The sequence below is a fragment of the Panthera tigris genome, chromosome A3 (assembly GCF_018350195.1).
Source record: "Panthera tigris isolate Pti1 chromosome A3, P.tigris_Pti1_mat1.1, whole genome shotgun sequence".
NCBI classification, from domain to species: domain Eukaryota; kingdom Metazoa; phylum Chordata; class Mammalia; order Carnivora; family Felidae; genus Panthera; species Panthera tigris.
The window spans coordinates 16,601,352-16,625,587 of record NC_056662.1 but is presented as its reverse complement, the minus strand read 5'-3'; positions in this window follow the sequence as shown (position 1 = coordinate 16,625,587).

Sequence of the window (24,236 nt, the reverse complement as noted above, 5' to 3'; positions counted from 1 at the left end):
TTATTATTGTACTAACTTCTTTGGACCTCACGCTCCTCATCTGTACAATGGGGATAATAATCCCTTCTTTGCAGAATTGTTATAAGATGTAGTGTTCACAGCACGTTCATTCATTAGTCCATTCAAAACACATTTACTGAGTGCCTGTGGGCCCAGGACTGCTCTGGGGGCCGGTGATAAGCTGTGAGCCAAACAGACAATAATCATGGGGCTTATGTGTTAGTGACGGGGGAGACACATGCTAGGCATTCACTTGAAGGGACCTATTACATTCTGATAGTGCCCTCTGGTTTAGAAAACCAAATCCTGGAACACCTCTCCATCCCAAATGGTTGAGATTTTTTGTTGGTTTGGTTTGTTTGGTTTTGATTTGGATCTTTTAATTAGCTTCACTTGTTATGAAATCTTGGTTTGAACCAAGCCCCACCAACGAAGGTGTATATATGCTACACTGAGAATTTCTGCCTTTTCTGGAGTTTCTGGGTACAGTTGAATTGTGAATTAGAGAAAACCATCCTTCATGAACCTACAGTGTTGGGGGCTGAGGGAAGGCTATCCTGGTAAAGAAATGCCTTCTCCTTTCTGCTTTGAGGAACTTAGGTTTCTAGGCCCTGAACCCTGCAGGCAGGAAAGCGTTAAGAAAGAAATGTGCATTTCCACTGAACAAGAAAATCAACTTAGAAAAGAAATGTGTATTGGAAAATATCTATTTGCCTGCAAAATAATGTAAAAATAATGAGCTCCTATTCCCCTTTGATGTGCAGCGCACGCTTTTAAGGAAAGATTCTGCATTTCTGAGATACTGGGCCTGGCGTGTAATGAAGTGGTTGTTATGGCAACAACTTTCAAAAGCAAGTATTTTCTGAGAGATGTGCTCCACACAGCCAGCGTGAGAGAGGAAAACATGAAAACAGAGACAGGGAGATGAGCTCAACAGAAAGCATGAGATGCCAAGAGCTGCATTCTGTGCCTGAGGGGGAGGGAAGTGCTCCCCTCATCACCACCCTGGCCTGGCTTTGCAAACTGCAGGGGAAGCCAGGCCCCTGCCCTGGAAGGGGTCCCCATGAGGAATGGGGGTGGGAGACAGGGTTTGGGGCTGAGGCGTCGTCTCTTACCTGGAGATGCAGCCTCAGTCTGGGGGCTGCGTGACCAACTGCTCTCCACGATCCCCTCCAAGCCGGCCTCCCAGCCTCAGCCTCAGCCCCTGCCACCCTTCTGTCAGCTCCCTCCTGGCCTCCATGCTCCAGGGTACCAAAGGCCCCCATTTATTCCAGAGCTCAGTCTTCCCACTGACACTCAGTTGAAGGGACCTCCCACTCACTCTACTCCCTTTGCGTCCCTGGGGCCCCTGCCAACCCAGTGCCCAGTGTGTGCAGACATGATGCCGAGAGCTGGTATTCATCGTCTCTTTTGTCTTCACGGCAAGCCCCAGTGCCTAGAACAGTGCCTGGCACAGAGAGGCTGCTCAGTCTCTGTTGTTGAGGAATGGATGGTCCTTCTCTGGTGCTACAGCTATTGTCCCCATTCTACAGATGAGGAATTGAAGCTCAGAGATGTTAAGTGACTTGCCCAAGCCCTGAAGACCGTGAGCAGAGGAGCTGGGCCGCCCACACTCCTGCATGGCACTATCTCTCAGTACCCCCCACTTATCAGCCTCCCTGTCTTTGTTCATGTTGTGTTTCTGCCTGGTAACCCCTTCTTGTGTCCTGCAAGGCCTAGCTCAAAGGCCACCTTGACCGTGATGTTTTGAGAAAGCCACCTCTAAACTAGATCCTTGGGTGTGTCAAAGCCCAAAGATAGGACCCTCACAACTTGCTGTTGAGTCTGGGCAGAGCTGCTTCTGGGCTCGGTGTCTGTCTGTTCACCACTCTCCCCACAATGCCTGGCGTAGGGAAGGTATTTGGCAACCTTTAGTTGAATAAAAGAAACTTTAGAACCCAGATAGTCCTGGAAATCCTGTTGGGTCAGTTGCCAGGTTTCTGAGATCCTGGCAGCTCCCCTGGCCAAAGCTGAATCCTGCTCCCATCCACCCCAGCTCACATTTGTGGGTGTGTGTGTGTGTGTGTGTGTGTGTGTGTGTGTGTGCGCGCGCGCACGCGCATTCATCTGCAAATGCATGTGTGCGTGGCCTCTTTGAGGGGGATTTGCTCTAAAAGGGTCTGGGGCTACATGTGTGTGTGCTTATGCACTGGGCTGAGGGAGAAGGGGATGTGCACAAGGCTTTGAGGGTATCTCTTCTCTAGAGGGGCATGTGGCTAGATGTGTGTGTGTGTGTTTCATATGCATGTGTGAGACTGTGCGTCAGTGTGTGCACTCCTGGTTTTGATGTAGGATGTGTGTGTGCGTGCGTGTGTGATATGAAGGAGTGTGCTGCAGGTAGATGTGGTATAAATAATGTGTGTAAGGCATGTGGCTGGGGATGTATGGGTGGATGCATGGGGAGAGGGGTGTATGCATTCAGGGGCTGCTGCATTTACCAGGCAGAGGCAGAAGGAGCCCACAGAAGATGGGTTGTATTTTCAGTTCAAGGCTTCTGGCTAACCTGCAACCACAGAGAGAAGACTCTGCCATCAGACTGTCTTCTGGATCATAAAATGGGAGAGAGCTGGAAACAGCTTTGGAAGTCACCTTGTTCTATCCCTTCTGTTGCATCTCATGAAAAACAGAGAGGGGAAGCAACCTCCGGAGGTCACACAGCGTACTAGGATGAAGCTGGAACTTGGACTTGTATCTGGGTCTGGGCTCCCTCATGCCCCCAGGCTGCTGCCAGGTCCCTGGGGAGGAGGGAGAGGGTTAACCACAGAGTAATTAATATCAGGCACCAGAGTATTCTACAATTCCATTCCCACTTTAATTAGGGGAACTTTTTTTTTTTTTTAATAGAAGTCTTTGTTGTGTCAATTAGTTGATTGACTATCACTGGTTTCTGGGTTAGGGAAACTTGATCTGCAGTGAATGAATTTGTTTATCAGGGAAAAGGAGCCAGGGGATGGAAAAAGAAATTCAATTAAGTGTCAGGCTGCTGAGTGACAGGTTGCATTTGATAGGACTTTTAGCTTAATTGCTTGTATTTCATTAAGAGATTTATTTATCAAGAGAATTCTTCATGTTAAAATCTCAGGCACTGTCTGAGTGGCTTCTGGCTATTTTTCTGCATTGATTGAGGACACGAAAATGTGGACCTGAAGAATTACCTGGGGCCTCAGAAACATTCTTGTGTCTAAGACCCTCTGAGCCTGGCTGCTGGGGCTGACAGTCCCCTCATCCTTCCTGTCCCAAAGTTACATTCAGAGTTTGGGAAGGGTCTGCATTTCTCTGAGGAGAAGTATGCATATTTCTCTTAGATTTTCAAAGGGATATGAGTCCCAAAGAAAGTAACACCCAATAGGTTGACAACCTTTTGTTCTTTGCTGCTTCCCCCCACAAACCAGGTTTTATTTCACCCACATTTGTAAAATGGTACATGAAGGCAGTTCTAGAAACTAAATATTACTAAGTAGTAAATGACTTTCAAAATAAGTATTGTTAAGAATAAAGTCATCCCTATAAGATTTAATTTAGTTAGAGAAATGATTACTACCAGTTGTTTTCAGAATGTCAGAAAGGCCCCCCAAAATGGATGCATTCTAAATCAAATGGGTCTTGCTGTCCTAGAAGTGAATAAATCATATGTGATGTGACTCATGCAAGCGGTTTTTCCCAAAGTCCTCCTGCTCCTGCTCCTGAGAATTGCCCAATGTGTAATTTATAATAGTTGTAGGGAGTGATCACATTGTATTATAAATGAGAAAACCAAGGCTCAGAGAATGCAAAGGTTTTTCTAAGGACGCAGAGGCAGCCAGGGGCAGAACCAAGATGAGGACCTGTTCCTCTTGCTGTTTTTCCAACAATCTGGCTTTCTGTAGGGCCAGATTGCTGGGCTTAAGGCGGGGCTTAAGGCCCGCAGGGGACAGTTCAGCTGGTCACTTCTTTTCCTTCTGCTCTATCAAGGCAAAAGAGCAGAGTGGTTAGGACTGAGATCACCTGGACCTCCTGCTTACTAGGTGACCTTGCCTCCTCCCTTCTGATAAATTGATGATAATAAGATTATCTGTCTCACTGGTTTGTTGGGAGGATTCAATGGGGCATTCCATGCAAGGTGCTTAGACTGTATTCATTACACAGTAAATGCTTAATAAATATTAGCCTTAATTATTGTGTTTTCCAGGTAAGATTTCGTGTGGAAAGAAAAAGTTTTCTAATTCTTAAATTTTTTTTTTAATGTTTATTTATTTTTGAGACAGAGAGAGACAGAGCATGAATGGGGGAGGGTCAGAGAGAGAGGGAGACACAGAATCGGAAGCAGGCTCCAGGCTCTGAGCTGTCGGCACAGAGCCCGACGCGGGGCTCGAACCCACAGACTGCGAGATCATGACCTGAGCCAAAGTCGGACGCTTAACCGACTGAGCCACCCAGGCGCCCCAAAAGTTTTCTAATTCTTAAAAATAATTGAGGACTACTGTTCTGCATTATGTGAACCCCACCCTCCACCCCACACCCCCATCCTTAAAAAGAAATAATTTACTCCAGCAAATGGGTGGATTCAGTCCTAGTCCATGATGATTGGTGACTGGTGGTGAACCCAGGTCTCCTGCTCCTCAGGCTTTGCTCTCTCTGGCATTGCCTGGTTCCTGAGTATTTTTATTTTCTTCTCTAGGTGAACATTTATTTATGGTTCTCCTTCCCTCCTTCTTTCCTTCTTTCCTCCCCTTTTATTTCTCTCCATCTTCTTTCCCTCCCTCCCTCCCTCCCTCCCTCCTTCCCTCCCTCCTTCCTTCCATCCATCCATCCATTCATCCATCCAGTGGAGCACAGGAGCTGCTCGTAGACTTGTATGCACCAATTTGGCCCATGTCTTTCCAACTCTGTGTTCAGTGATGTCATCTTGGTAGCTTGAAATCAGCCATGATGGGAGTATTTACAGTATGGAAATTGGAGGACAGTACAAGTGAGGGCTTTTTTTGCTTTTTTGGTTTTTTTGATAGCTATTTTCCAGTACACCATTGCATCCATCCATCCCTCTTTCGTTCATCCGTCTCTTTGTATGTTCAGACATGGACCCACCAAGCCATTGCCCATCCAACCATCCAACCATCCAGCAAGTATTACACTTCTTGTGGACCAGGCCCTGCACAAGATCCACTGGGAGGGCAGAATTGGTCAGAGCCTCTTCCCTTCCCTTGAAGAATTGACATTTTAGTGGAACAGACACTTTACATCTGTCTCACATTCAAGGATTGTCCTGGACATCATTTCATTTGATGACCATGGGGTTGGTATTGTTATCTCAGTGTAACAGTTGAGATTAAGGCTCAGAGAGGTTAAGTGAATTGCTTGAGGTCACACAGCTGGCTGTACATTCATTTGTTTATTCCTATGACAGGGCATGATATTCCCCTTACCAACTCAGATCCAGCCAGAAAGTCAAGGTGAAAACAGATTTTCAAACCTGTCCTTCAGAAATAAGCCTTCTTTAAAAAAAATAGAAAGAAAAGGAAAGAATAGGGAAAGTTATTTTTCCATCTTGCTTAGATGGGGACAGTTTTGAATTTATTTTTTCAGATTGAACAATCGTTCCTCAAATGGATAGTGATAGGTGATCTAAAAAATAATCTTTAAAAACGTCGCCGAGTTGGGCATTTCCTCCGGGTGACATAACTCACTGTGACAGAATGCATTTAAATTCACGGAAAAGAAATTGAAAGGGGTGCAGCGTGGAAGGTGTTTGTGTGGACTGCCAGGCTCTTAACCCTCTCCTTTTACCTTCCCCACCCTCTCCCCATTGCTGCAGGCCGGTGGGCGCTCCTGTCGCTGTCCCCCTCTCGCCTTCCACTCGGATCCACAGGCACAAGCCCTGAAAGCACTTCCTTTGTGGATGGCAGGTCCCAGAACAGGGCCAGCCAGTAGGCCTGGGGAGAGGGTGTGGATTTCCTGATGGGCCAGAGAAAGAGGTGTTCGGACCTGTCAGAAGGTGATGCTCTCTCTTTCTCTCTGGTTCTTAACTGTTCGCATTGCATGTCTGTTCCCCCACATGGTTAATGTAGTAACAAGGAGTGGGCTTTGCTTTGGGAAGGCCAGGATGAGGCCAGATGGGGTCTGGGTCAAGGCCTTGCTGCTGAACTCAGAGCACCTGTCCACGAAATCTCCTTGGTTTGGTGGGTGGCCTCCCTCCAAGAAGCAGAGCTCCAGGGCCATGCTAGGGTTGCTGGCAACAGTTTTGACAGACAACATGGTGCTCAAGACCCTGAAGGGTCTCTGTGTGATATTTTCATTGCACTTCCCAAAGCATGTTCTGTTAGCTGTACACTGATTTCTCTTTTCCTGCCCCCTGTTTGCCATTATGGCTCTGGCAAAAGAAGGTGGAGGGTGCCATCTTGAGAAAGAAGAGGTGGATCTGGTGCAAGGCAGTGTGTTAGGCCAGGTGTTCTAGAATCAGAACCTGAGATGGGGCCTCTGGTAAGAGCGATTTATGGCAGGGTGTTCTTGGGAGGGAAGGAGTGAGGCCAGCCTCAGCCTAACCCCACAAGGGGCTCTGGAACATGAATTGTATCACTGAGTTGGTCCCCACTTGAGACAAGGGGGCTGGCATTTGTACCCCATGCCATTTAGTCAGTGGCCACTGGATGTCACTGACTGGGGAGGAGAAGTAATCTCGAAGGTGAGGTAGATCCTGCCAGAGGCAAGTCTCCAAGAAAGGGGACGCTGTTAGCCTTAGCAGCCAACACTCACAAGATCTGGGGATTGGGGATCCTGGTCCAGCAAAGGAGATGCAGCTTGGGAACCCTCGGCTTCTATCAGAGGGAGAGCCCAACAAGACAGGAAAAGGAAGGGAGGGACTGTTGTACTTCCTGGCCCAGTAGCTTGTGGGATGGAGATGAGAAACAGAGGACAAGCAAGTATAGAGGCCCATGCGTCATGCAGGACCTGCCCTCCTTGGCCTGGAGGTAGGCTGGAGAGGCACTGAGCCCTCCTGTAGGAGGCCTCTGCTCAGGTTCCTGTCTGGGGTGCCAGGAGGACATAGCTGTGTAGAAAGGCCCTTGAAGGGTGAAGAGAGCAGCAAGGTGAGGTCAGGCCGAGGGTTCAAGCCAAAAGCCTGTCACAAGACAGCTGTGGTGAGAGGTTGGGGGTCTGTAGCAAAGGCTTCTGCCAGGGGATGTCTGGGGCCATATGGTGCTGCAATGCTGATACCAGTTAAGGAGGGGCTAGAGATACTCTGAGAAGACACCAGCTCCGATGTCTGATGGAGGCCAGATGACAGGCTTAGTAACTGCTAGCAGAGTGTCTGGGACCAGGCTGTGTGATAGCCACCGCTGGTGTTCCACCTACCAGTCATTCACGCTCCCCCCTCCCACTGTGTGGAGTTACTGCCAGGAGGTGGCTGCCCACATAGGGACTATATTTCCCAGTTAACCTTGCGTCTGTGTCTGGCTGGTGACAAGTCCTCACCAACAGAATGTGAGTGGAAGTCATGTGTGTCACTCCTGAGTGGTAGATTTTAAGAAGTGGATGGGAACTTCTCTCTATTCTTCCAGTGGCTAGAAGAAGACTCTGGTGGTCCAAGAGGCTGGCAGAGCCAAAACCGGGAGGAGCCTGGGTCCTTGAATCATTACATGGAGGAAAGGTCCCCATAGACTAGGAATTGCCTCGTTGGACTACTCTGTGAGCAATATGGGGAGAGTTGGAGCCATTGAAATTTGGGGGCTTATTTGCTACAGAAACTAGTGTTGTCCTGACCATGACAGGCCTGACCAGGCATCTGCAGCAGACCACATAATGCCTATGTCAGCACTGGCGCAGGAGCGGCTCCTCACTCGCACCCTCCACTGCCACTCTCCAGGGGCAAAAGTTCACATAGAGCTCCCTTTCAATACTCAAGTGCCAGCTTGGAAAGGAGGAGGTGAGGGAAGAGATCAGAAAGACTTACTCATTAAAGAGAAACTGAGGGGTGCCTGGGTGGCTCAGTCAGTTAGGTGTCCAACTTCGGCTCAGGTCATGACCTCGCAATTCATGAGTTTGAGCCCCATGTTGGGCTCTGTGCTGACAGCTCAGAGCCTGGAGCCTTGTGGGGATTCTGTCTCCCTCTTTTTGCCCCTCCCCCACTCGTGCTCTGCGTCTCTCTCAAAAATAAGTAAAAATTTTAAAAAGAGAGAAAACTGAGGTGAGAGATTGGTTAAATATTTGCTGCTCAAAGTGGTGTCCCTGGACAAGCAGTGTCAGCATCACTGGAACATATCAGAAATGCAGACTTTCAGGTCCTACTTGGGCCTCCTGAATCAGAATCTGCATTTTAAAAAGACCCCCAGGTGATTTGCGTGCACATTACAAGCTTGAGAACCTCTCCTCAAAGAAAGGTATTACGTCTGAAAATGTGCCTCTTGGCTGGACAGACAGCTGAAGAGCAGACAGGGTATTCATTCATTTATTCTTATATTTATTAGTTTGTTCTTTCAATCTGTTACTATTTATTGAACATCTACTATTTTCCAGGCAATTTCCTGGAGAATCAAGGCAGATATAGACTCTACCCTCTAGGAGCTTGTCTGTTGGGAAGTAGGGACGGGACAGACATTAAACATCATATTATATGAGTAAATATGACTATGAGAAGTAGTACAAAGAAAATGTTCAGGTGACAAAGCATAAAGTGACATGCTTCCTGACTTGGTCTGGGGGCTCAGAGAAAGCTTCTGACAAAGCAACAATTAAAGAGATCTGAAGGAGAAGTCAACCAGGTGAAGAGTGGGGTCAGCCGTGTTCTAGGCAGAAGAAACAGTATGCACAAAGGCCCTGACATAGGAAGAACCTTAGAGATCTTGAATAGTTAAAAACAACAGCGACAACCCAGTCCTTGTTTTGAACTTGAGTAAGAGAGAGGAGGGCGAGATGGGATGGAAAGGTAGAGGTAGGGGGGAGACCCTATAGGCCTTGTAGGCCAGAAGAAGGATTTTGGACTTTATCCTAAGAACACAAGGGAATTTATTTATTCATTCATTCATTCATTCATTCATTCATTCATTCATTTATTTAAAAGTAGGCTCCAGGGACGCCTGGGTGGCTCTGTCGGTTAAGCGTCCGACTTCGGCTCAGGTCATGATCTCACGGTCCGTGAGTTCGAGCCCCGCGTCGGGCTCTGTGTTGACAGCTCAGAGCCTGGAGCCTGTTTCGGATTCTGTTTCTCCCTCTCTCTCTGCCCCTCCCCTGTTCATGCTCTGTCTCTCTCTGTCTCAAAAATAAATAAACGTTAAAAAAAATGAAAAAAAAAATTTGTAAAAGTAGGCTCCATACCCAGTATAGAGCCCAATGTGGAGCTTTAACTCATGACCCTGAGATCAAGACCTGAGCTGAGATCAGGAGTTGGATGTTTAGCCAACTGAGCCACCCAGACACCCCAAAAGCACAAGGGAATTTAAATCCTGGCTCAGCCACTTACTAGCTGTGAGATGGTGGGCAAGTTACTGAACCCCCAGCACTCCAATTTTCTCATCTGTAAAAGGAGAACAACACAGTGCCTATTTCATATCAGAGGGTGCTTTTTAGGATTAAATGAGTCAATATATGTAAAGGGCTTATACAGTGAATGGCAGATAAGAATTTGCAATTACCGTTGAAGAGTTTTAATCAGGAGAGTCATGTGATGAGGTTTGTGCTTCAAGAAATCCCTCGCTACTGCATGAGGGAAAACTAGGCTGCAGAGGGGAAAGGCTGAAAGCAGAGGGCCAGTGAGAAGACTGTGTCACCCAGGAGTGAGATGATGGCTATCTCGACCAGGCTGGAAGCAATGGAGACAGAGGACGCATGACTAGGAATTGGTGACTTGAGGACTGTGTGCAGGGAGGGCTGAGGTGGCTGGGATAGGAGTCAGGGATGGCTGCCAGGGTGCTAAGTGGGATGGGAGTTGGTGGGTGGGAGTGCCAGGCTTTTACTGGAAGCCGATGAGTTAAATTTTGGACATGCTGAGTCTGAGATGCCCATGAGACATGAAGATGGAGATCTTGAACAAGGAGACCAGATGCTGGGGCTGCAGAAACTATTTGGGAGCCGTTAACATATGGATGGAAGTTAAACCACTGGGAAGAGATGGAAGTACTCAGAAAGAGCATGTAGCGTTTGAAGAGTTTAGATTCAAATCTCCAGCAGCTGTATGGTTTAGGGAGAGTTACTTAGCATCTCTGAGACCCAGTGTCAGCTCTGAAAAGTGAGGCTGATGATACCTGCACCAAAGAGTTGTGTGGGATGCAAATGGGATAATGTATGAGACACCTAGCACTCAGCTCAATCATTATTAATCCCTTCTCTCGGTCTAGCCCCCCTCCTCCCTCATCACACACATTCTTTTCCCACCTTGGCTTCTGAAGCAGCCTGTGCCCAGGGCACACTGCTGGCCTGCTTGTACCTGCTGCCCAAGGGCTGAGCCCAGAGTGGTTAGCGTCCAGATGGGAGCATCGTGGACCAGCGGAGACCGTCACACATGCATAGAGTGAATCCTGCTGTGACATGAACACTGGCCTCTGAGCCGGTGGGACTTGATTCAAGTGTCATCTCTGCCTCCCACTTTCTTGAGGCCTCAGGTAAGTCCTTGCGCCTTCCAGAGCATCAGGCACTTCATCTGCATGGTGAGGAGTTAGGTGATCCTGCTCTGTGTTAGTTTGCTAGGGCTGCTGTAACGAAGTGCCACAAACCAGGTGGCTTCAAATGACTGATATCTGCTCACAGTTCTGGGGGCTGGAAGTCTAAAATCAAGGTGTCAGCAGGGCCATGATCCTCTGATACTCTGTGTAAACTCTTTCCTTGCGTCTTTTTAGCTCCCGGTCCTTGGTGTCCCTGGCTTGTGGCTGCATGACTCTGATCTCTGCCTCTGTCCCCACAGCGGCCTTCTCCTCTGTGTGTATCTCTGTGTCTCTTCTTATAAGGACACCAGCCGCCCTACTCCAGTATGCCTTCATGTTAACTAACTATATCTACAGTAACCCTGTTTCTGAACAACATCACATTTTCAATTACTGGGGTTAGGACTTCACCGTATCTTTTTGGTGGGATACGTTTCAACCCCATAATACATTCCTAGTCTTTGTAGAATTTCCTCTGAATTTGTAGAAAGTGAGGAGGAAAAAAATCTCCATGGAGGAGAAAGCTGGGGAATGTTAATTATATTTTTACTTGTTAGAAAACAGTTTTCTGATGGCTAGAAATACACGTTCTCTCTGTTAATTATGGTCTCCTTGTGGCAGGTAATCATTGCAGGTAAAAGGGCCTTTTATTGAGAGAACAAACAGAAAGGCAAGTGCTAGGCCCTGCTACCCCTGGGAAGAAAATGTTTGTGCTTAATTGGAAAAGGCAAACTTTTTCTGCCCTCTGTTCTGTCACATTCTGTCTAGCATGGGAGCAGGGCCGGGGGCAGGGTTGGGGGGGGACTTGTCTTTCTTCTCGCCCCTGTTAAACTGGACCACTAGACATCATTCGCCTTCTCCTGTAGAGGCAGCCATTCGCCTTTGCCATCCTGCTTCAGGGAAAAACCACCTTTGACTGTGGGAGGCTCTGGTGTCCTCACGGCCCGTACAGCACCCTACTGGTCCACTCCATTGACAAGGTCATGTTATTGACCATGGAGAGTGATAAGAGGCCCATATCCTAGGGCTCTTGTTGAGCCTCAAAAATTCATGGGCCAGTTGTGCTCCTTAGTATTGTACCCAATGACTTGAAAAGTTATGTCCACATAAAAAATGTACACAAATGGTTATGGCAGTTTTATTCTTAATTGCCAAAACTCAGAAGCAACCAAAATGCTCTTTAGTGGCTGAGTAGATAGACAACCTGTGGTACATATATCTGCTCAATGAAACGTTATTCAGCAATTAATTCAGTGATTAAAAAAGAGAGTTATCAAGCCATAAAAAGACATGAAGAAACCTAAGGCATGTTGGTAAGTTAAAGGAGTCAGTCTGGAAAGGCTACATATTGTGTGATTCCCCCTACACGACAGTCTGGAAAGGACAAAACTATGGAGACAGGAAAAGATCAGTGATTGCCAGGGATTGGGAGGAGTGGAGGAAAGGGGGCATTTTTAGGGCAGTGAAACTATTTTGTATAACACTGTAATGGTGGGTATGTGGCATCATGTGTTCGTCAAAACGCATAGAATCTTCAACACAAAGAGTGAACCCTAATTAAACCATGGAGTTTAGTCATTAATAATGCATCAGTATTGGTTTGTCAATTTTAATAAATATGCTACTCCGTGCAGGGTGTTAATAGTAGGGGCCCTGTGTGGAGGAGCGAAGGGGGTTTATGGAGCCTGTGTACTTTCTGCCCAGTTTTCCTGTAAACCTACAACTGCTCTAAAAAATAATGTTTGTTAATTAAAAAACAAATCTTGTGGCCATTCACTTTCGGGAAGCTCCTGGGGCTACAGGTGTGGGGCCTCTTGCAATTTCTTCTGTGAAGCAAGAGGCACCCATGCCCAATGTGGCTCTTCACATCTGGGTGGCCTGTTTCAGTCAGTGAGCGTGCTGTCCTGCTACCAGCCGTGCCTGGCACCGCAGGCAAGAGGAGGCCCCGCAGTGGGACCAGACAGCTGTGTGAACGACCCTGCCTCTTGACGGTCTGGCGGCACATCAGGATGCTGTTCGCAGCTGGTGGAAAGTTTTGAGAGTTCCCTCAGGGTCAGGGAGGGACTGGGGCATGGCAGGTAGGACACTTGCCTTGGGCACAAGATTTAAGGGGATGTCCCCCAAAACTCAGTAGTCAAGATGGATAATATTTTTAACTCTGTGTTTTAGGAAAAGAAAAATGAAGGTAGAAATATCCTCATCAGAATGTCAGAACTGTAAGTAAAGACAGGGTTTGACCCTGTGCTCGCGTGACTTGGCCTCATTTGCCTCTCCCTTACCTTGGCCCTGTCAGATCTTGTCTTTATTTAATGTTCTGACATTTGATTTATCATAGAGTATTTTATACGAATTTTTATTCATTTGTTGTTTTATACGAATTTTATTCATTTGTTGAATCATTTCAACAAAGTATTTTTTGTCTCACTTGTTGAGATTTTGGGCACTTCCCTTCAGTTTTGTGCCCAGGACAAGTACCCCATGCCTCTCAGTTGTCACGTTAATGTATTCATTCAGAACATATTTATTAAGTATCTACTATGTGCCATTTACCAGTGGGTGAGATAACTTGCCCCCTGGCTGTGGGCCTTCTTCCTTCCTGGGCAAACTGCCATTGCTCAGGGAGATCATGGCCAAGTGGCCACAAAAGGCTGCATGTACCCCACACCCAGACTTCCTGGACTGGCTCCACTGCTCAGTGCTCAGTGCTTCAGCAGCAGATGTCCAATCCTAGCCCTCGATGGGGTATCAGACCTCATTGAGGGGACCTAGTGGCAGAATGGTTAATAGGCCCTCATTTGCATTGGAGGGGAAGCAACTGGTCTTAATGGAATAGACACTTACTCTGGATTTCCTTTCCATCAGGTCCTGGCAGCATCCCCATCCACAAACTTGTTAAATGCAGCCATAGCCACAGTATTCCCTCTGGCCACAGTAAGAGGAGTGAGGTGCTCATGGGATTTGCTATTTTTACCGTGTAGATGCAGAAGCAGCCAGCCTAGTGGAAAGGGAAGTGGCCTGTTGAAGACTTAGCTCTGCCAACTTGAAGGCTGGGCTGCTGTTCTGCAGGACACGGTGTATGCTATGAAGTAGCAACTGGTATCTAATGTTTTGTCTTCCTTGGCCAGAATATGCAAGTTCTTCCCCTTGGCCCTGGAATCATTTTTTTAATGTTTTTTTTTTTTTTTTCTTCAAGAGAGAGAGAGAGCGTGCACACACAAGCAGGGAAGGGGCAGAGAGAGAGGGGGACAGACAATCCCAAGTGGGCTCTGCAATGACAGCAGAGAGCCTAATGCGGGGCTCGAACTCGTGAACACTTAACCAACAGAGCCACCCAGGTACCCAGACTCTGGAGTCATTTTATGCAGAGACCTGGAGTTGGAGCTGAAACTTGCCCAAGTCACTTCCCTACCCAGCAGTCCAGCCCCTTACCCTGTGTCCCTGTGTTGGCATCTTCGATTTTTCACCATCTTCCTCTTGCAGCCGGGGTTGGCCCACAGACTTTTGGGAGCAGCCTAGATTCTAGTTCTAAACTGGAGGACCCCAGAACCAGGACATTTTGCTAGCTTCATGGTGCTCATGCTCTCCAACTAGAAAACTAACATCCAGATCCTCTATGGTCCCACAGTTTGCCCTCAGCACAGGGTTGCTATGTATAGGAGTATAGGTTGTGTGCTGCACAAGCCCAGAGGGCACCATTCAGATGGAATAGGATGCGAGTGATGCCCTGGGAATTGTGCAGTGCAGCAGCCTTGTCTGAGCAGTTAGGCGTGAAGTGACCACGCCCTTAGGGCACTTGTACCAATGCATTGAGGGAGAGGGATATGGCAGGCTGACTCTGGTGCCTGAGATCAAGGTAGTGATCATAACAATAACAAAAATCCTCATGACGACCTTGTTGGGTGATATTAATGATCTTACTATCATCCTCATTTTACAGATGGGGAAACTGAGACTCTGTGAGTTTGGGTAATTTGCCAAGGACGCACGGCTGAAAAGTGGTAGAGCCCCGGTTTGAACCCAGGTAGTCTTCCTCCCCAGCCTGTGCTCTGAGGTAGTGGTGGATCAGCACTGTTGTGTCCCTGGCTTCTTCATTTCAAGACTGAGAACTGGATCTGCCTCAGAAGAACCTTGCCAGATCCTAAACATACTGCAGGGAAAGATTTGAAACCAGACAATCTAGTCAAAGCCATAGTCTACTACATACCAACGTGATTTGGCTCCATCCCAAAGTCTCTCTGGGCCTCCGTTATTTATTCAAATGCGCCTTTGATGGTGAGCCGGTCTCGTACACTTACTGGATGCCAAGCACTGCTAAGACTTCAACTGCATGACTTCAGCCCTCATGCAGGTCTTCCTGGGGCCCTTGCTGCGTGGGACCCTGGCCTGGCGTGGTGTCCAGATAAGGTGTGTGTGGAAGGGCTTTTGAAGCGTCTGTGTTCGTGCACACACATTCGTTGGCAAGAGTGGCGATTGCTTGTGGCCCTCTGCTAGGTGACTCACGTGCAGCTCTCATTTACGCCTACAAGGCAGGCACTGCTGTCATGTCCACTTTCAGATGAGGACACTGAGACTCAAAGATGAGAAATCCCTTTCTCTGCGACACACAGCTAATGGGTGGTAGATCTGGTTTCTCAACCCAGGCAGGCTGACTGCAGATTCTATTCTTGACTTTAAGTGACCGCGCCCAATGGACTCTCCAGATGGCCCTTCTTCACAGGCCCCTGCACACCACCTACCTTTGGCTGGAACACAGGGAGGGGAGAGGTAGAGAAACTCAAGGGAAAGAAATAGCTAATTATCATGACAGCTGCAGCCTAGAGCGTCTGTGATTGGTCCACAGTTTCTCCAAAGGGTGAGTTTTGTTGTTCCCCATGATCCAGAAAATTGGGAACACAGTGGGTGCCAGGGAGGCCAAATCTGCCTCCTATTGAAAGAAGTTAGGCACAAGGAGAAGGCCCTTGGAAGGATGAGTTTTCTCCTTTACTGTTGCCAAGGGTTCCTCTCTGTATTTCATCTTCATTTGGGGCCATTGAGAGGGAAGAATGAAGTTATAAAAAGACTTGCTTCCAAGGCATGTTATTAAGGCGCCTCTTTGTTTGCTGGCTTCTGCTGGGTCTTTAGTAGCAGCATTTGCAACATTGGGGGACTTGTACTCGAGTTCTGAGAGAGGAGGTACCCACATGGCCCCGCAATGCCCTGGATGACCCTCTCACACACCTTGACAGTGGGAAGCTGAGATTCATAGATGTGTGACAGGATCTGGAGTAAAGAGAGGAGCAGACTGGCCACTCAGGGAGTGGGCACAGGTGCATCGGGCAGTGTTGTTGGTCACACCTTGGGAGATTTCTCTCAAACTGGAAAGATGTTTGGATGGAGGGGAGTCAAAAACCAACAAAGATGCACTATCCAGGGATGAGACGTGACCTTCAGTCCTGACTTGGCTTGTAGGAGACGTGAGAGCAGCAGGGGTGGGGATCACCATGGGGTGAGGGACACTGGAGTGAGTTCTGCTTTAAGCATCTGCTTCCTGGACCATGGTTGTGCTCTGCACCTATTCACCATGTAACCCCAGGAGGTCTCTCAGTCTTTGCCTTGGTGTCCTCATCTGCTATCAGGACAGTGAAACTGTTAGAGCCTGTGGTGTTGCTACTTTGGTCAGTGTTTGCCTGCCCAGCCTCCTCCCCGCCTCCCTTCGGGCTCATTTCCCTACTCTACATGGTGTTCATGGCACTTCCATCTCAGCTCTGCTAGTGCCCAGCACAGGGCCCGTCTCAGAGCAGTTGCTGATGATGTAAACCAGATTAACAAACTCATGAAGAAATGAGTGCTGGTAAATAGACTGCCTTCATGGAAATAAGCTGGAAGGAGATATGTGGGCTCCACAGAACTGGACAAAAGCCCTTTGGGAGATCCATCATTCCATCTATCTTGGAATTTTCATTTTTTAATCAATCAATCAATCAATCAATCAATTTGTTTATTGAGAGAAAGAGAGCATGAGCATGCACAAGCTGGGGAAAGGTGGAGAGAGAGGGGGGGAGAGAGAATCTTAAGCAGGCTCCATGCTGAGCCCAATGCAGGGCTCAATCTCATGACCCTGGACTCATGATCTGAGCCAAAATCAAGAGTCAGAAGCTTAACCAACTGAACCACCCAGGTGCCCTGGAATTTTCATCTTGATGTATTTCGCATGCTGAGTGATGCTTTGCTTTGAGAAATTGTAGCCCTCAATAGAAATGGCCATGCAAATGTTATACATTTATATGAAAAAGTAAAGAATTTTTGTTGCTTGGGTAATTCAAATTTATTTATAAACATTTATTCTGAACATTTATTCTAAATGTATGTTCTGATTGGGTAGTGCAGAGCTGCCAGACAGATAACCTCTTATATCTGGTCACTAAGACTCTAAGCTATATGGGATACAGGGAGGGCTGGATCAAGGGGACATCTTGAGAGAGTTGTATTGCTGATTCTGCACATCTTCAGGAATTCACTTTCTAAGCCTCAGTTTGTGCTTTTGTAGAAGTGTTGATTTCTTCTAATAAATCAATATGAAGAGGACAATATGTCATTCCCACTTTTTTTTTTTTTTTTTTTTTTGAGAGTGGGAGAGCGAGAGAGTACAACCACTAGAATCTCGGTGGTTATAAATTGTCAGAGACACTAGGGCAGTATCTTCTATATTTCAGCACAGAAGCTAATCCTTCTGGCGCTGGCATTCTGCAATATTGGGTTTTATGATTATGGAGCCTCACTTAGGTTTAGGTGAGAAAAGTAGCCAGATCCTATATGGTCTTTCTTTTGGGGTCCTGGACCAATTCCAATGTGTTTGGAAGGGGCGGGGTTCTCCTACTCCTCCAGTAAGCAATTCTTAGACACCAGAAAGGTCTTCAAGAATTCAACTCAATTCTAACACTGTCTACTTGGAAACACCATCAGATTCCACAGGTTAAGGGTTTAGTCTTATAAGACTGTCCTACCCTCCCTTCAGATACAAGGCACAAGCCCAGGCTGTTACCTGTCCTTCTGACTGACCAGCTGTAGATGGAGGTTTCCATGACCTCCTCCTTGGACTTCAGATGCCAGCTGCAAGTGCACGTTGTTACCTTTACTTCTGGTCAACTGGAAATAAGTTAGTGGTTCCTACGACCCCCTCTTCTTGTTTGATTAATTTGCTACAGCACTCACAATTCAGATAAACATTGTACTTACTAGATCACCAGTTTGCTATAGAGGGATGTAACTCAGGAATAGTCAGATGGAAGAGGCACACAGGGCGAAGCATGTGGGGAGAGAGCAGAGCTTCCCTGCTCCCTCTGAGTGTGCCTCTCTCCTCCAATCTGCACGTCTTCACCAGCCTGGAAACTCTCTCAGCCCCGTCTTCTTGGGTTTTTACGGAGACAGTTATCTGAATGACTGAATATTTATTTTTCTTATAAGCCACAATTTCACAGTCTTACAGACTTTTACATGGCTTTGCTCTTCTCTGAGAAGGGAACCAGGGGAGGGTTTTGAACGAGGAGCGGTCTGATTTGACTCAGGCTACGAAAAGGATCCTTCTGGCAGCTGTATGAGGATAATGTGGAAGACAGCACAGGCAGAGGCAGAGCGAGGAAAGAGGCTATTGCAGTGGTCTGTGTAAGGAATGATGGTGGCTCAGACCAGAGTGTTGGTGATAGGGGTGGTGACAAAGAGGTGCATTCTGCAACTACTTTAAAGTGTAATGCCCTAGGATTTGATGTCAGTAAAAGACAGATGTCAGGGATGACATGAAGGTTTTGGGTCTGAACACTAGTAAGGGTGAGTTACCTTTTCCTGAGATGGAGGCGACAATAGGAGGAACAGCTTTGAGGCACAGAAAGGCAGTAGGAATCAGGAGCTTGGTGTTGGACGTGTTTTTTTGAGGCACCAGTTAGAGGCCCCTGGGGGGCAATGTTGGGTGGGAGGCTGTTGGAAATGCACCTGTAGAATTCAAGGGCAAGTTCTGGGCTGGAGGTATAAACGGTAACTCTCAGGTATATATGAACCTTTTTAATGCCTTTGAAAATAGTTGTCAAATTCCTTTTCAGAAATGTTCATAAATTAATACTATCTCTAGAGGATATGGAAATTCCCAAATGCTGGCTATTACTTTAAAAAATTCATGCCAATTCAATAGGAGAAAGATGATGTCTCAATATTTTAATTTTCATGATGTGAATTTCCAGTGAGATTAACTTTTCTTAATGTTTTTTGGCCATTTCTCCTTTATCTCTTGTGAATTGCATGGTTGTGTCCTTTTGTCCATTTAAAAAGTGGGGGTGGGGGCACCTGGTCGATTGGGTGTCCAACTCTTTTTAGAAAAAATTTTTTAATGTTGATTTATTTTTAAGAGACAGAAACAGATCACAAGCGGGGGAGGGACAGAGAGAGAAGGAGACACAGAATCCTAAGTAGGCTCCAGGCTCTGAGCTGTCAGCACAGAGCCTGACGCAGGGCTTGAACTCACAAAGCACAAGATCATGACTTGAGCCAAAGTCAGATGCTTAACCGACTGAGCCACCCAGGTGCCCTGGTGTCCAACTCTTGATTGCAGCTCAGGCCATGCTCCCAGGGTCATGGGATCGAGCCCCACGTCGGGCTCCATAATGAGCATAGAGCCTGCTTAAGATTCTCTCTCTCTCTCTCTCTCTCTCTCAGAAAAAAGTGGGAATGACATATTGTCCTTTTCATATTGTATTTAGTAGAAGTCAATATAACTTGTTAGGTGACAGTTTTTCTGAATTTTATTTTGTTTATAGTGCTTGCTGATGTATGGGAAGGTTGGCATATTCGTGTAGTCAAGTATATTATCTTTCCTTTTTGAGTTCTTCGTTTTGTTTAGAAAGCCTTTCTTCTAATATCAGAAAAATATTAGTCTATATTTTATTCTAGATTTTTATATTTTAATTAAAGTAATAACTTGCTGATTGATGAAATTTATTTTGATGTATGATGCCAGGCCTTGAATTTTTTCCTGCCCCAAATGGTTAATGAATTGTTCTTGCATCATTTATTGGGCATTCTGCTACATTTCTCATGAATTTAAGCATCACTTTAATTGATACTAAATTCCTGCATAGACTCAGGCCTGTTTCCAGGCTTTTAATTTTTTCAGCTATGTCTACTTTTCTACACTGTTTTAATTTTTATAATTTACAACTCACCTAATATCTGGTAGATCAGAACCATTATTTATTTTTTTGAAAATTTTCTTTATTATTTAACCTCTTTTTTTCCTTTGCAACTTTAGACTTAACTTGAGAAAGAGAGAAAGTGAGCAGGGGAAGGGGCAGAGGGAGAGAGAGAATCTTTTTTTTTTTTAATGTTTTGAGAGAGAGAGACCACATGCATGAATGATGGAGGGGCAGACAGAGAAGGAGAGGCTCCACTCAGTGTGGTGCCCGACTTGGGGCTTGATCCCATGACCCTGGGATCGTGACTTGAGCCGAAATCAAGAGTCAGATGATCATCCTGACTGAGCCACCCAAGCGCCCCTAGACTTCACATTTTCAAGTTCTAGAAAGTTTCTAGCCAACTTTTAATTACAGTTCTCTGAAGTTACACATTAGTTTGACAGGATCAATAGATTGATAATATTGTTTTCTCACCCTTGAATATGGTGTGCTCCCTAACCATGCAGGCTTTCCTTCATGTCCTCAGTATTCCTTTGTTGCTTCTTCATATACTAATGCACATATCTGGATGATTTTATTCCTAAGTAAAACAAAACAAACCAAACCAACAAAAACCCCGAACTCCCCTCCACCCCTCTGCCTAATCTGTCCTCTCTGTCACAGTGGTTCTGAACAAGAGCGATTTTGTTCCCTGGGGAACATTTGGCAACGTCTGGAAATATTTTTAGTTGTCACAGCTGGGGACCCAGTACTGGCGTCTAGTGGGGAGAAGCCAGGGGTGCTGCTAAACACCCTGTTACACCCAGGACAGTCCCCACAACAAAGAATTGTCTAGCCCCAAAAGTCAGTAGTGCTGAGGTTGAGAAACCCTCATGTACCTGTGTGGTGACTGGAGTCTTTCTCCGTGGGTTGTCCTCCTGGTATCGTGGTATTTTGATCGGTGACAGAGGTGAGTCTGTTAAGTGTCACAAGGGGTACCTGTCCTCTGGGTGTCTGCTTCGTGCCTTGAGGTGAGTAGCCTCCTGTGAGAGGCTGTACCCCTGACTTGCATGGTGGCCGGGAGCGCTGAGTTGCGTATCCTTCAACTCTTAGTCTGTCAAGTGTCTGTTCTGGACTCTTGGTGTCCTTCCTAAAGGCCAGTTTTTCAGAAGGAGACCAAGGAAGATCTGAAAGGAAACCAATGGTTGCATTTAAATTTCAGTAACTGGCAAAACTCACCTCAGATGGCATAAATCAGAAGTGTTTGCCAGGAGTGAGGGTGGAGGACTGGTAGGGCCACAAGTGAACTCTCTGGGGATTATTTCTGGCATACTGGGTCCGGTGGTCAGATGGAGAGCTTTCTCCAGGTCTTTTTATTCCTTAAAAAAGAGGTACAACCATAGTGGAAGCCCCTTTGTATTCCTCCCACTCTCATTCCCCTTCCTCTCTTCCCAGAGGTGGCCAGTGTATGGAAGTTGGTATCTTTTACTTCTATTTTTTTGTATTTTTCCAAACAGTGTAGTTTAGTCTGTTTTTATTTTATTTTATTTTGTTTTATTTTATTTTTTCTTCTTATTATTTTATTAAGTAGGCTTCACACCCAGTGCAGAACCTACCATAGAGCCCAGTATAGGTCTTGAACTCACAACCCTGAGATCAGGACTCAGACACTTAACTGGACTGAGCCACCCAGGCGCTTCAGTCTGTTTTTAAGCATTAAAGTATCACACTGTATATATAATCCTGCATTTTCTTTTCCACTTAATATTTTTATATCTACTTAATTCATCTTAACTGCTACATAGCATTCTATCGTGTGTGTATACTTCCAGTTTACTTCCAGTAAACTTACCCAGTTTCCTACTGTTGGACATTTAGGTGGTTTCCAGTTGTTCTTTATTATAATGCTTCAGTGAGCATCCCTACCGTGCCTTTGTATTTATTTTGTAACCAGTCAGAGTATTGTTTTTCAATTGGCCCTCTTGAGTTCTCTAGAAAGACAATATTATCATGGGCTAAAAATTATACTTCTGTTTCTTTCTCTCATAATTATGATTCATATCTATTTCTGGTCCTTTTACATTGCTTAGAAACTTTAGAACAATAGTAAATATCAGTGGGAACAATGGCCATCCTTGTTTTGTTCTTGACATTAATGAGGTGGCCTCTTGAGTTTCACTGTTAAGGATGATTTGGGCTTTCAGTTTGAGATAGATATTATTTATCAATCATGCTGAGGTATTATCTTTTTTTAACCTGAGCTTATCAGGAATTAAAATCATGAATAAATGAATTTTGTAGACTAATTTCAATATTATTATGAAATGCTTTTTCTTATTTGGATTAGTATAGTAATAAACTTATAATATTGAAACAATCATGCAGTTTTTTGATGTATTATTCTTCTAATCTATTGCAGGATTACGTTTGCCAACATTTTGTTTACTACTTTTGCATATATAACATATTAAGTGTGATTAGCCTGCTTTGTTACATTATTTATTCATTAATTCATTCATTTATTTTGGCTGTCTTTTAAGTCATGGTCACCAGGTTTTTTTCCTAAGAGTACATTTTTAAGGTATAATTTACACACAGTACAATGTGAAAACCTTAAGTGTACAACTTGATGAATTTTGACAAATACAAATATCCCAGTAGCCATCGACCAGATCAAGATATGGAGCATTCTCATGGCCCCAGAAAGTTCCCTTGTGGTTCCTTCCAGGCAGTCCTCCACCCCCACCTCTAGCAACCATTTCTGTACTTTCTGTCATCACACATTAGTATTGTCTGGCCTTGAGCTTCATATAATTGGGATCATATAATTTGTACTCTGTGTCTGGCTTCTTTCATTCACCATAATGTTTTTGAGATTCATCCAAAACCTTATGTCAATGGTTTAGCTTTGTAAAATGAACTGATATGATTTACATCTTTTTTCATGCCCTGAAGGGGTTTATGTTACACGGAAATTATTTGTTCTGTGAAAGGCTGAAGTACCGCACCCATGAAATCCTCTGAGGCGGGAAGCCATTTTAGAAGGCAGTACTTGGCAACTTTCTTTACATTTTTTTCCTTTATTATCAGTCTTTTCAGGTAGTCTAATTTTTCTCGAGGCAATTTTGGTATGTTATGCTTTCCCAGAAAATAATCCATTTCACTGAGGTTTTGAAAGTATTAGCATATAATTATTCATAGAATCCTCTTATAATTTTAAAATCTGTGGTTTCCCTTTTTTCATTTATAATATTTATTTATGACTCCTTCAGTGGTGGAAACAAGGCTATATCATGAACCAGCTCTAAAACTTCTCTATCAACTTTACAGTTTTTCTGTTAAGTTTACGAATCAATAGTGTTTGCTTTAACTGTATTTTCTAGATTTCTTTCCATGTTTTTTTTAATCTTTTATAAAAACCAAATTATTTAAATGGGTGTTTATTTTACCCACTTTCATCCTTTTCTGATTAACCATAAGGGCATTTAAGGTTATCAATTTGCCTGTGAATCAGCTTTGCCTCATCCCATAAGATTTCCTATATGATTTTATCTTTTTCATTGTTTTTGAATTGCCTACTTACAGTTTTGATTTTTCTTCTTTAGCGCAAATGTTAACCAGGAGAACACTTAAAAACGTCTAAGTGATTGGGTTTTTTGGTTTGTGCACTAGGGAAGCGTGTTATTTTTAATTTGCCACTGCCTTCTAGGTAGGATGGTTTCTGTGCCTTTAGGGTTTTTTGTCTGATACATAGATAAGAAAGGTAAGAGATCTTACCCAAAGATAAGAAAATTAGAGAAACGGACCAAGAGATCCAACATCCAAATAATAAGAGTTCAAGAATGAGAAAACAGACAATGAAAGGGAAGACATTATTAAAGAAATAATTCAAGAAAAATTGCTAAAATTGAAGGATATTGATAGGGCCCCTCAAATGCTCAAGAAAATAGACTCACACCTTTGAAAAAATACATATTTTAAAAGGATGGTGCATCTTAAGTTTCTAGTTGACTTAGAAGATAATTGAAGTCACATTTGGGGAATGCAAATTAACTTAGGATTTGCATGTGGCCAGAGTGTACACAAAAGGACCTCTGGCATCTGATAACATAATGGATTGGTAACAGGGTGCCTGGATGGCTCAGTCGGTTAAGTATCCGACTCTTGGTCTTGGCTCAGGTCATGATCTCACAGTTGGTGATTTTGGGTCCCATGTCAGTTTCCACAACAGGTGGTGCAGAGCCTGCTTGGAATTCTCTCACTCCCTCTTTCTTTGCCCCTCCCTCACTCACTCTGTATTTCTCTCAAAATAAATAAACTTAAAAAAATAATAGATTGATATCATGTCAAGGAAATAGGTATTCCTATTATGAAAGAATGTCCTATAGAAATATGACATTCTAACTTCTGAAGTATTTTAGATTTAAGTGGGGAGGAAAACCTGTCATAAAAC